The sequence below is a fragment of the Bos mutus genome, chromosome 13 (assembly GCF_027580195.1).
Source record: "Bos mutus isolate GX-2022 chromosome 13, NWIPB_WYAK_1.1, whole genome shotgun sequence".
NCBI classification, from domain to species: Eukaryota; Metazoa; Chordata; class Mammalia; order Artiodactyla; family Bovidae; genus Bos; species Bos mutus.
The window spans coordinates 14414815-14429142 of NC_091629.1; positions in this window are offsets into that span (position 1 = coordinate 14414815).

Consider the following 14328-nt stretch of genomic DNA (forward strand, 5'->3'; position numbering starts at 1 on the left):
CTCTCTCTGGAATCTAGATTTGTTTTCCTCCCCTCAGGCTCTCTCCTTTCTCTTTCTTTCACCTGAAAACCATCCGAATGCCTTTCATCACCTTCAAATCCAATCTGCAGCAACTGACCTCCCGGGCCTTTCCCAGTCCGACTCCTCAGCTCTGAATGCATCATGCGCACGCTGGACTTAGGTCACCGGGACTCTCTCTGGCGTCCTCAGGCCTAGGGCCCTTTTTCTTCCTGACTACAGTTTCCCCCTCCGCACCCGCCTCTTGGTCCACTAGCCTCCTGATCTCAGCCTGGCTGGTTCTCAGTCACCACCTCTCAGTTCAGAAGGCACCTCCTCAGACGGTTAAGGCATCAACACATCTTTGGGGGACACAGTTCAACCTATCCCTCCCATCCACCAATAGCCCTATTTACAGATAAGAAAACTGAGGATCAGAGAAACTTGCTGAAAACCACACACCCAGCAAGTGGAACAGCTTATATTTGAGTCCAGCCCATCTGAATGGAGAATCTGCTCTCCCACGAGGCTCATGCTTTTTGGGACATCACGTGAAACTGGGTGATTCCGGGCTTCCCAGCTGGCCCTAGTGGTAAAGAACCTGCCTGGCCAGTACAGGAGATGTAAGAGACCTAGGTTCGATCCCTGGGTCGGGAAGAGCCCCTGGAGGAGGGCATTGCAACCCACCCCAGTATCCTCGCCTGAGAATCCCGTGGACAGAGGAGCATTGTGGGCTACAGTCCACGGGGTCGCAAAGAGTGGGACACAACTGAGGAGACTTAGCACCCAGCACCCACCAGGTGGCACTAGTAACAAAGAATGCCCCTGCCAACTGCCAACGCAGAGACTCAAGAGACACATCTTCCCTGGACTGGGTAGATCCCCTGGAGAAGGAAATGACAACCTACTCCAGTATCCCTCCCTGGGAAATCCCATGGACAGAGGAGCCTGGTGGGCTTCATACAGGTCACGGAGCCTCAAAAAGTTGGACACGACTGAGCACAGCACAAGCGGACATGAAATTGAGCAGGAGGTGGAGAGAAGATACAGCCAGCTTACCAACATCAGAAAATGGATCGCAGAGCCGGGCAGTCTCAGCCGGGCCACTGTCAGCCTCTAGGGGGCGCCTGGGGCGACGCCAGCCGTTCCTCGTTGCAGTGGCCGAGCGCCTCTAAGGGCCGCGGAGGAACAGAACGCGCGGGTAAAACTTACCGCGCCCCCACGTCTTGAAAGCCGTCTGTGGTCTGCGTACGTTGTCTTTGCTAAGTATGGGTGCTTCTACCACCTGAGGTCAGGGCTCAAAGGTGTGAAAACTCTGCCTGGAACACTTCTATTTAACAAAGTACTGTCTCTCCCAAGACGCCAGTTCCATCTCTCTTTGTAGGCGATCCTTGCACCTCCCTGTTCCATGAGGTCAGCATCGTCGACGCCTCCCACTGGCTCGCCTTGTCCCTTTGTGGCTTCATTCCTGTTGCTGTTCAGTTGCTAAGTCGTGCCCGACTCTTACGACATCTGCCTTTCCTCCCCGCTTGGAATGTCCCTCCCATTCTCCTTTTATCTGAGTCTCATTTACCCTGGATAACTCAAGTCCCCTCTTCTCCAAGGGACTAATTCCTTGATACCGTTCCTCCATGAAATTCTAAAGTATGGTTCATAGCACACAATTTAACATCTCATTAAATATTGTTTTATTTTGTTTTGACAATGTCCTGTGTATAGGTCTTATTTCTCCATTTAGATTTTAAACTTGCAAGCACTGAGATTCTAAACTTCTCTTGATCTCCATGGTATCCAGGACCATAATGGTCACACAAATAACGATTTTTAGAAACACAGGTATTCTCCAGAGCAGGTTTCTCAGAGAAAAAATTCCTTGCAGGTCAGAAATCTAGTGTGTTTAGAGCTCCTTGTTATGCAGACGTTAAAATTATGAAAGGACTTTCTCTGGTATGTTTGCCCTACTCTGCTCTTTATCATGTATTCTGTAAACTAGCAACCAAACTCTGCATAACAAAAACACTGCACATGATAAGCTATAATTAAATATAAGAAATGAAAATAGCATGCAGTCCTGGCACCTAGTACAACAACAATTTTTCCATATAGTTCAAGATGGACATTCTTTTCATACAACAGAATAGGAATAAATGAGACATACTTTTTATAGTTGGCTTTTTCACTTAATATTTCATGAGCATTGAACCATATTAATGAACGTATTAAACATCAAACATTTTAAATAGTGAATTATATTCCACTTTACGAATGGAGCATCGTTTGTGTTGATCATTAGTTTCACAAATGTGTACCCAACTCTTGCTATGTGGCAGGCACTGTTCTAAGTTCCTGGGGTATGGTCTGAACAAAACAAGCTCTCTGCCCACAAGATGCTTTTGTTCTAAATAAACGCACAAAGAGGAAGTGTTTCCAGTTCATTTTTCTTATGAAGACTGTTTCACTGATTTTCAAATGGAGTGATCTGCTTTCCAGGGCAATCTGTCCTCAGTGGAAACTAGGCAGTGTCTGGCGGGATTTTCAGTTGCTGGAGGTGGGATAGTGGATGCCAAGGATGTTGCTGGACATCCTCCAGTACACAGGAGAGCATGCTTCCCCCAAGACAAACCGATTAACTGGTCCAAATGTCAACAATGCCAAGGCTGAAAAGCATGGCTCAACTTTGAGATAATAAATCCCTAGTCAAACAAATACACTTATAATTTGGTCTTATTGTATAGAAGTATGTTTAGTCACTTAATATGTTTAGTCACTTTGCTAAGAACTCCGTTTCGATAACTACCTTTGTCAACTTTTGATATCCAGAGGCTGCCGACTGGAGACTACTCCTAGGGCTTCCCTGGTGGCTCAGTGGTTGAGAATCCACCCCCCAACACAGGAGACACGGATTCGATCCCTGATCCAAGATGAGCCCCCGCGCCATAACCACTCAAGTCCTCATGCCCTTGAGTCCATGATTTGCAACAAGAGAAGCCACCCCAATGTGCAGCCCATGCAGCAGTGAAAAACCCAGAACAGCCAAAAAATACATTAATAAAAATACTAAAGAAAAAAAAAAAAGAGCCTACTCTTTAATTGAAAACAAGAATATTAAGTTACAGATTTGCAGGCACCAAAGAATAAATGAGGGAAGGTGAGTGGGCAGAGGGATTTGAGAGAACTCCAGTTCTCCTAGTATTCACTACTGAATTTATTATATGTAGTAGCCTGGGTTGGGATCCTGACAGTGGGATGTGGTTTGAGGATTAAGGTGGGTTAAGCAGTGGGATGTGGTTTGAGGATTAAGGTGGGTTAAGTAAAGTTTCATTACAGGAAAAGTAACCCCAGTGCTCTTGCTTCCATTGCTGACTTTTTGGAACTCCTTCAGAAAAGGAACAAGTATTGAACCGAAAGTAAAAATCAATGCTTTAAACTCTGTTCCTTTTTCATGAAGAAAAGGACGTTGTTTCATGTATATTTTGAAAATATATTTAGTTTTACCTAGAAAGGAGATGAATAATTTACAGAGAACATGGTGAAAATTACACAGATGGCCATCTAACTGTATCTTATAAACATAGATTTGGTGCCAGAGTGAATCATTTATTAATATATAGCTTGGTAGACATATATACCCAAACTTCACCCTGAAAATTTCTTTTGGGGGAGAAGGGGTTGGGAAAAGTTAGAAAGAAAATATTAACACAATCAAGACAAAATTCTAATACAACCTCTCAAATGTACACCTTTGAGGAATTAATAATTGTTGTATATTTTGCTGTCACAAGTGGTAGTTTCTTAAATTGGCTTTAATAATTTTAAAACATTCTGTTGCACACAATTTAGATGTATGCGAATTGTTAAAAGGTGACTGTTATAAACATAGGAAGTGATCATCAAAATTTAATAATGGGCTATACTTGGGGATAGGAGGAGTTGCTTAATATTATATTTGTGTTAAATAAAACAAATTTACAAATGGTGAATCATCCCAGTTAAATATGGACTTAAATATAGAGGATGCGTGAAATTACATATACATAGCCAATTTGAATATTCATAGGGTGAAACAGTCAAGTAACATTCTCTTTTTCCCACTTTCTGCAGTAAAATGTTTATGATGGAGTTGCATGCATATTTAACATACAACAATAAGGTCTTGTTAATTCTTTAAACCTGAAAATTTCAATGTGTACAATGGGAATCTCTAATATTCAACTATACTAAATCCATTTTTCTGTTTCATAGAAAAATCAGAATACACAGTACATTTTATAACTAATAAGACAGTGCACGTCTGGCCTACGTCTGGAGTAGGGGACATGGAGGAGTAGGAGGCAGTGAGGAGACTGTGGTCTTACACGGCTTGGGCTTCCCGTTGTGGCTTTAACCAAGAGAACAGATCCAGCTGAGCTTAGAACAATATTTTTGAAGAGATCAGGCCCTGGGCCTTTGGAGTTGGACCACTGACTCCAAAACCCTAGACTACCAGAGATCTAACCCTAGGGGGGAATCAGATAGTGAGAACTCACACAAAGGAAACCACCTGAATACAAGACCCAGCACCATCAACCACCAATAGCACCCCGTGCAGGACTACTCATCTAAACACCAAGCAAAACAAAAATACAAACCCAATAATCAGCAGACAGGATTACCACCTCACTCAGCCTTGCCCATCAGAGGAGAAACAAACAAACAAAAACTCAGCACAAATATCACCCCATAAGAAGCTTACACAAACACTGGACCAACCTTGGAGGGCAGAAACCAAAAGGAAGAAAGGATTCAACCTTGAAGCCTGGGAAAAGGAGACCTCAAACACAGTTAAAAAATAATGAAAAGGCAGACAGTTCAGTTCAGTTCAGTTCAGTCACTCAGTCGTGTTCGACTCTTTGCAACCCCATGAATCGCAGCACATCAGGCTTCCCTGTCCATCACCAACTCTCGAAGTTCACTCAGACTCACGTCCATCGAGTCAGTGATGCCATCCAGCCATACTATACAAATGAAGGAACAAGCTAGAAACACAGAAGTCCAAATAAATGAAGTTGAAATAGGCAAACTACCTGACAAAGAATTCAGAATAATGATAGTAAAGATGACCCGAAACTTGGAAAGCGAAATGGAGAAAACGCAAGAATCAATTAACAAAAACCTAGAAGAATTAAAGAATAAGCATGCAAAGACAAACAACACAATTACTGAAATTAAAAATACTCTGCCACTGCTGCTGCTGCTAAGTCGCTTCAGTCGTGTCCGACTCTGTGGGACCCCAGAGATAGCAGCCTACCAGGCTCTTCTGTCCCTGGGATTCTCCAGGCAAGAACACTGGAGTGGGTTGCCATTTCCTTCTCCAATGCATGAGAGTGAAAAGTGAAAGTGAAGTCACTCAGTCGTGTCCGACTCTTCGCGATCCCATGGACTGCAGCCCACCAGGCTCCTCCGTCCCTGGGATCTTCCAAGCAAGAGTACTAGAGCGGGGTGCCATTACTTTCTCCAAAAAATACTCTAGAAGGAATCAATAGAATATCTGAAGCAGAACAAATCAGTGAGCTTGAAGATAAAATGATGGAAATAACTTCTGAAGAGCAGAATAAAGTAAAAAGAATGAAAAGAACTGAGGATAGTCTCAGAGACCTTTGGAACAGTATCAAACGCACCACCATTCAAATAATAGGGGTCCCAGAAGAAGAAGAGAAAAGGAAAGCATATGAGAAAATTTTTGAAGAGATAATAGCTGAAAATTTCCCCAACATGGAAAAGGAAATAGTCAATCAAGTCCAAAAGGCACAAAGAGTCCCATATAGGATAAATCCAAGGAGAAACATGTCAAGACACATACTAATCAAACTAACAAAGGCTAAACATGAAGATAGAATATTAAAAGCAGCAAGGGAGAAGCAACAAGTAACATACAAGGGAAACCCCATATGCTTAACAGCTGATCTTTCAGCAGAAGATCTGCAGGCTAGAAGGGAATGGCAGGATATATTTAAAGTACTGAAAGGGAAACATCTACAACCAAGATTACTGTACCCAGGAAGGATTTCATTCAAAATTGATGGAGAAATAAAAAACTTTTCAGACAAGCAAAAGTTAAGAGAATTCAGTACCAACAAACCAACTTTATAACAAATGTTAAATAGACTTATATAGTCAAGAAATACAAGAGGAGAAAAAAGATCTACAAAGTAAACACCAAACAATTAAGAAAATGCCAATAGGAACATATTTATCAATAATTACTTTAAATGTAAATGGATTAAATGCTCCTACCAAAAGACACAGACTGGCTGAATGGATACAAAAATAAGACCCATATATATGCTGTCTACAAGAAACCCACTTTAGACCTCAAGACACATATAGACTGAAAGTGAGAGGATGGAAAAATATATTCCATACAAATGGGAAGCAAAAGAAAGCTGGAGCAGCAATCCTCATATCAGACAAAATAGACCTTAAAATAAAGAATATTACAAGAGATAAGGAAGGACATTACATAATGATCAAGGGATCAATCCAAGAGGAAGACTTAACAATTATACATATCTATGCATCCCAGGGGAGGCCTGGCGTGCTGTGATTCATGGGGTCGCAAAGAGTCGGACACGACTGAGTGACTGATCTGATCTGATCCGATGCACCCAACATGGGAGGGCCTCAGCACCTAAGTTTCAGCACTAACAGACCTACAAGGAGAAGCTGACGGCAACACAAAGATAGGAGGCAACTCTACACCCCACTCATACCAGTGGACAGGTCATCAAAACAGAACATGAATAAGAAAACACAAGCCTTAAATGATACATTAGATGAGATGGATTTCACTGACATCTTCAGGACCTTCCATCCAAATGCAGAAGAATACACCTTCCTCTCAAGTGCACATGGGACATTCTCCAGGATAGACCATATTTTGGGTCACAAATCAAACCTCAGTAAATTTAAGAAAATTGAAATTGTATCAAGCATCTTCTCTGACAACAACACTGTGAGACTAGAGATCAATTACAAAAAAAAAAGTAAGAAACACAAACACATGGAGGTTAAACAATACGTTTCTAAATAACCAACAGGTTACTGAACAAATCAGAAGGGAAATAAAAAAAAATTTCTAGAAACAAATGACAATGAAAACACGACAACTCAAAGCCTATGGGATGCAGCAAAAGCAGTTCTAAGAGGGAAGTTTATAGCAATACAACCCTACCTCAAGAAACAAGGAAAACATCGAATAGACAACCTAACTTTACACCTAAAACAACTGGCAAAAGAAGAACAACAACAAAAAACACACACCCAAAATTAGTAGAAGGAAGAAATAATAAAGATCCAAGCAGAAATAAATCAAAAAGAAATGAAAGAAAAAATAGTAAAGATTAATAAAAATAAAAGCTGGTTCTTTGAGAAAAACAAAATTGACAAATATTTAGCCAGACTCATCAAGAAAAAAAGAGAAGAATCAAATCAACAAAATTAGAAATGAAAAAGGAGAGGTTACAACAGACAATGCAGAAATACAAAAGATTATAAGAGACTATTATGAACAACTATATGGCAATAAAATGGATAACCTGGAAGAAAAGGACAGATACTTAGAAAAGTTCAATCTTTCAAAACTGAACCAGGAAGAAATAGAAATTATGAACAACCCAATTACAAGCACTGAAATTGAAGCTGTGATCAAAAATCTCCCAAAAAACAAAAGCCCGGGACCAGATGGCTTCACAGGAGAATTCTATCAAACATTTAGAGAAGAGCTAATGCCTATTCTTCTAAAACTCTTTCAAAAAATTGCAGAGGAAGAAACATTTTCAAACTCATTCTATGAGGCCACCATCACCCTGATACCAAAACCAGATAAAGACAACACAAAAAGAGAAAACTGCAGGCCAATATCACTGATGAACACAGATGCAAAAGTTCTCAACAAAATTTTAGCAAACAAAATTCAGCAACACATCAAAAAGTTCATACACCATGGTCAAGTTGGGTTTATTCCAGGAATGCAAGGATTCTTCAATATATGCAAATCAATCTGTGATATTCCATATTAACAAACTGAAAGATAAAAACCATATGATCATCTCAATAAATGCAGAAAAAGCCTTTGACAAAATTCAGCACCCATTTATGATTAAATTCTTCCACAAAATGGGCATGGAAGGAACCCATCTCAATGTAGTAAAGGCCATATATGATTAGCCTATAGCAGACGTTATTCTCAATGGTGAAAAATTGGAAGCATTCCCCCTAAGATCAGGAACAAGACAAGGGTATCCACCTTCACCACTATCATTCAACACTGGAAGTCCTAGCTACAGCAATCAGAGAAGAAAAAGAAATAAAAGGAATCCATATTGGAAAAGAAGTAAAGCTCTCACTGTTTGGAGATGACATGATACTGTATATAGAAAACCCTAAAAATAGTATCAGAAAATTACTAGAGCTAATCAGTGAATTTAGCAAAGCTGCAGGATGCAAAATCAATACACAGAAATCACCTGCATTTCTATATATTAACAATGAAAAATCAGAAAGAGAAATTAAAGAATCAATCACATTCACCATTGCAACAAAAAGAATTAAATATCTAGGAATAAACTTACCTAAAGAGACAAAGAACTGTACACAGAAAATTATAAGACACCGATGAAAGAAAGCAAAGATGACATAAACAGATGGAGAGAAATTCCATGTTCCTGGGTAGGAAGAATCAATATTGTGAACACGACTACACTACCAAATGCAATCTACAGGTTCAATGTGATACCTATCAAATTACCAATGGCATTTTTCACAGAACTAGAACAAAAACTTCACAATTCATTTGGAAATACAAAAGACCCTGAATAGCCAAAGCAGTCTTGAGAAAGAAGAGTAGAGCTGGAGGAATCAACCTTCCTGACTTCAGACTACAAAGCTACAGTCATCAAGGCAGTATGGCCCTGGAACAAAAACAGAAATATAGACCAATGGAGCAAGACAGCCCAGAAATAAACACACACACCTATGGGTACCTTATTTTTGACAAAGGAGGCAAGAATATACAATGGGGCAAAGACAGTCTCTTCAATAAATGGTGCTGGGAAAACCAGACAGCAACATGTAAAAGAATGAAATTAAAACACTTCCTAACACCATACACAAAATAAACTCAAAATTGATTAAAGACCTAAATATAAGACCAGAAACCATAAAACTCTTAGAGGAAAACATAGGCAGAACACTCGATGACATAAATCAATGCAAGATCCTCCATGACCCACCTCCTAGAGTAGTGGAAATAAAAACAAAAGTAAACAAGTCGGACCTGATTAAACTTAAAAGTTTTTGCACAGCAAAGCAAACGATAAGCAAGGTGAAAAGACAACCCTCAGAATGAGAGAAAATAATATCAAATGAAACAACTGACAAAGGATTAATTTCCAAAATATACAAGCAGCTCATACAACTCAATACCAGGAAAACAAACAACCCAACCAAAAAGTGAGGAAAAGACCTAAATGGACATTTCTCCAAAGAAGACATACAGATGGCTAACAAACACATAAAAAGATGCTCAACATCACTCATTATTAGGGAAATGCAAATCAAAACCACAATGAGATATCACCTCCCACTGGTCAGAATGGCCATCATCAAAAAGTCTACAAACAATAAATGCTGGAGAGGGTGTGGAGAAAGGGGAATGCTCTTGCACTGTTGGTGGGAATGTAAATTGATACAGCTACTACGGAAGACGGTATGGAGATTCCTTAAGAAACTAGGAATAAAACCACCATATGGCCAGGAATCCCACTCCTAGGCATATACCCTGAGGAAACCAGGGTTGAAAAAGACCCATGTATCCCACTGTTCATTGCAGCACTACTTACAATAGCTAGAACATGGAAGCAACCTAGATGCCCATCGACAGACGAATGGATAAAGAAGTTGTGGTACATATGCACAATGGAATATTACTCAGCCATAAAAAGGAATACATTTGAGTTAGTTCTGATGAGGTGGATGAACCTAGAACCTATTATACAGAGTGAAGAAAGTGAGAAAGAGAAAGATAAATATCATATTCTAATGCGTATATATGGAATCTAGAAAAATGGTTCTGAAGAATTTATTGACAGGGCAGCAATGGAAAAACAGACATAGAGAATAGACTTATGGACATGGGGAGAGGGGAGGAGAGGGTGAGATGTATGGAAAAAGTAACATGGAAACTTACCAAAAAAAAAAATCACACACTTATCCTCCAAAATATTCTTGAATATTTGAATATGATTTGTTGTTTGCTATTTGGGGTATGATCCTGGCAAGTTGTCTATATTCTCTAAGACTCATTTTTTTTCTCAAATATGCAAGAAAATAGGAAAGATAACACCAATTATGAAGTTTATTGTATATTTATATAAACTGGAAAAAATAAAATGGCTTAGCATAGTGACTGGTATATTAAGTATAGAGATATTAATGATTCTTTAAGTTATAGGTTATATGAATTAAAGGTACATGAAAAAAAGCCAAAGTGTTAGTCACTCAGTCATGTCCAGCTCTTTGCAATCCCATGAGTTGTAGCCCACCAGGATCCTCTGTCCGTTAAATTGTCCAGGCAAGAATACTGGAGTGGGTTGCCATTTCCTTCTCCAGGGGATCTTCTTGACCAAGGGATAGAACCCGGGTCTCCCACATTGCAGGCAGGTTCTTTACCAGCTGAAGCCCTTAAAGCTACATAAGTTAACATTAATAAACCTTGGAAACCTATGTTGAGTCATAAGAAGGGAAAGAGCAGGGAGAAGGTATGATTGGAGAGGACAACCCAGGATTATTTATTCACATGAGTGATTAAGTGGGGTAGTAGGACCCATAAGTACTTGTTCTTTATAATTTGCTGCATGTCTTTATTAAAAATAAAATTGAACATAAAACTGAGTCCACTCCATATTTACTGATCATCATCAGAAAGCACGGCTCACACTGGCCACTTCTGATGGTTTTGTTTCTACACTGTGCAGCACTTAAGATGTTACCCATACTGCAGTAAGCAAAGTTTTAGCTCAGTAAAACAGTGGATGAAGCTTGGAATATTCTCTATGTATTGGGTTGGGCAGAAAGCTCATTTGGGTTTTCCCACAGCATCTTATGGCAAACTGGGATGAATGTTTTGGCCAACCCAATACTATTCTGTGCGTATTTACTCATTTATTTTTATACCCAACAAGATGGTTTTCTTTGCCATGGTAAGGTTTTCTGCCCTCACTAATCTCTGTAGCCAGGTGCTTATCTGTTTACCTTTTATAGTTCTTCACCATAGCTCATATCAAACAGGGGAAATAGGATGCATTTTTAATACAGCTGGAGAGAATATAGCACTGAGATTTGTTGTCTGTTCACAACAACTGATGCGATGCTTCTGCCATCCCATGCCTATGTTGTGGTTTAGTCCCTAAGTCACGTTTGACTCTTTGGGGACCCCATGGACTGTAACCAGGTTCCTCTATCCGTGGGATTTCCCAGATAAGAATACTGGAGTGTGTTGCCATTTCCTTCTCTAGAGGATCTCTAGGGGATATTCCTGACCCAAGGATCAAACCACCATCTTCTACATTGGCAGGCAGATTCTTTATCACTGAGTCACCAGGGAAGCCCTCCAAGTCTATGAGTTACCTGTAATTCAAATATGCTTGGCATCTTTTAATAGATCTTGTTCATGAGTTTCAGAAAGGTCTGTTTTAGGTTTGCTACTGGTTTAAAAAGCAAGATTTATGTATAGTCTAAGTAAAATGCTCATAATATAAGAAACACTTGACTTTAAGTTAGTATATTTAATCTCTATTTTTTCCTACTCACATCCTCAAATAAATATTTGACTGATTGACAGAGAGTAGGTGTTACCTTCTAATTTGAAAATGAGTTTTAACTTTCACATTGTTGAAAAAAAGTATTACCATTCACTCAATAATTAGACATAATTGATGTGAGAATTTAAATGCTACCTTGACACCATATATTTCAAACTGTGTATATTTCACAACTTTAAATGAACTCCTGAGCCCACAACTACAAGATATATTTTATCAGCTTGTGGTATACTCCTGTAGCAAGCAAATTTAAAAGCCCAACTGCTGATATTCAAAATAAAATTAGAAACCCAAGGCAAAGAATAGGGCAAACCCTATTCTCATTTCTGGATTACATGTGATATTTATTTTTTTCATGCCAGGCATTGACTGTTTATATTGCTTTATTGTCTGTATTTTAATCAGCATCATAATTAAATAGTTAGCAATCAATGCAACACCAAAAGCACAGGCAGTGAAGGCAGTACTAGACAAATGGGACTACATACACGAAAAAGCTTCTGCACAGCAGAGAGAACAATCAACAGAGCAAGAAAGCAACCTACAGGATGAGAGGAACTATTTGCAAAACATATATTTGATAAAGGATCCATATCCAAGTTATGTAAGGAACTCCAACAACTCAATAGCAAAATTCAAATAATCATTAAAAATGGACAAAGGACTTGTATACACATTCCTTCAAAGAAGAAATACAAATGGCTACTAGTTATAAGTCACTCAGATTCACTAATCATTAGAGAAATAAAAATCAAGACCACAATTAGATATCACTTCACACCTGTTAGAATGTCTGTTTTTAAAGCCAAACGGAACAAAACACATGTTGGTGAGGACATGGAGAAACTGGGACTCTACACTTGGTGGTGTGTAAAATGGTGCAGTTTCTTTGAAAAACAGTATGGAGATTCCTCAGAAAATTAAAAAGAAAATTACCAGATAATTCAGCAATTCTGCTTCTGGCTATACAACCAAAAGAACTGAAATAAGGTTCTGTAAGAAATATACACACACCCCTCTTCACTGAAGCATTATTCACAATAGCCAAGATACAGAAACAATCTAAATATTCACCGATGATGAATGGACAAAAGAAAGCTGATATACATACACATACATATATACACACACACACACATAAATACACAGACATAAATACACACACAGACATAGATACACACAGACACACACACAGACACAAATACACAGACACACACACAGACATAGACACACACAGACACAGACATAGACACACACACACAGACATAGACACACACACACAGACGCACACAGACATAGATACACACAGACATAAATACACACAGACACACACAGACATAGATACACACACACAGACATAGACACACACACACACACATAAATACACAGACATAAATACACACACAGACATAGATACACATACACAGACACAGACATAGATACACACAGACACACACAGACATATACACACACACAGACACACAGACATAGATACACACACAGACATAAATACACACAGACACACACAGACATAGATACACACACACATAGACATAGACACACACACACACACACATAAATACACAGACATAAATACACACACAGACATAGATACACACAGACACACACACAGACACAAATACACAGACACACACACAGACATAGATACACACACACACAGACATAGACACACACAGACACAGATACAAACAGAACACACAAACATAGATACACACACACATAAATACACAGACATAAATGCACACAAACAGACATAGATACACACACACAGATATAAATTCACACAGACACACACACAGACATAAACACACACACACATAAATGCACACACACATACACAGACATAAATACACACAGACACACACACACATAAATACACACAGACATAAATGCACACACACACAGTGACATCAGTCAACCTTAGAAAAAGAAGGGAATTCTGCCATATATGACAACATGGATAAACCAGAGGACATTATGCAAAGTGAAGTTACCTGGACACAGAGGGACAAATATTGTATGATTCTGCTCATATGAAATCTCAAAAATAGTCAACCTTATAGAAATAGAGTGGAATGGTGGCTCCCAGGATGTAGGGGATGGGGAAATGAAGGAGTCGCTTTCCGAAGGGCATCAGCCTGCAGTCGTTCAGGAGTTAGAGACCGCCGTGCAACCCCGTGTCTGCAGCGAACAGCACTGCACTGCGCGCTGGAGGATTGTTCAGAGGGCTGAGCTCATGTTAAGTGCTCTTACCACAATAAAGCATTAAAATAATCTATAAATCATACCTACCGTTTGTTAAAAATCTCTTATTTCAAACATTCTGTCAGACCCGGTACACGCATCAAAAATGCCTCAATGTTGTTTTATGAAATAAATTATCATTTCTATTTTAAAACAAGAATGTGAATTCCAAGAAAGTATGATAAATGTTGCTCTGTCTGACTAATAC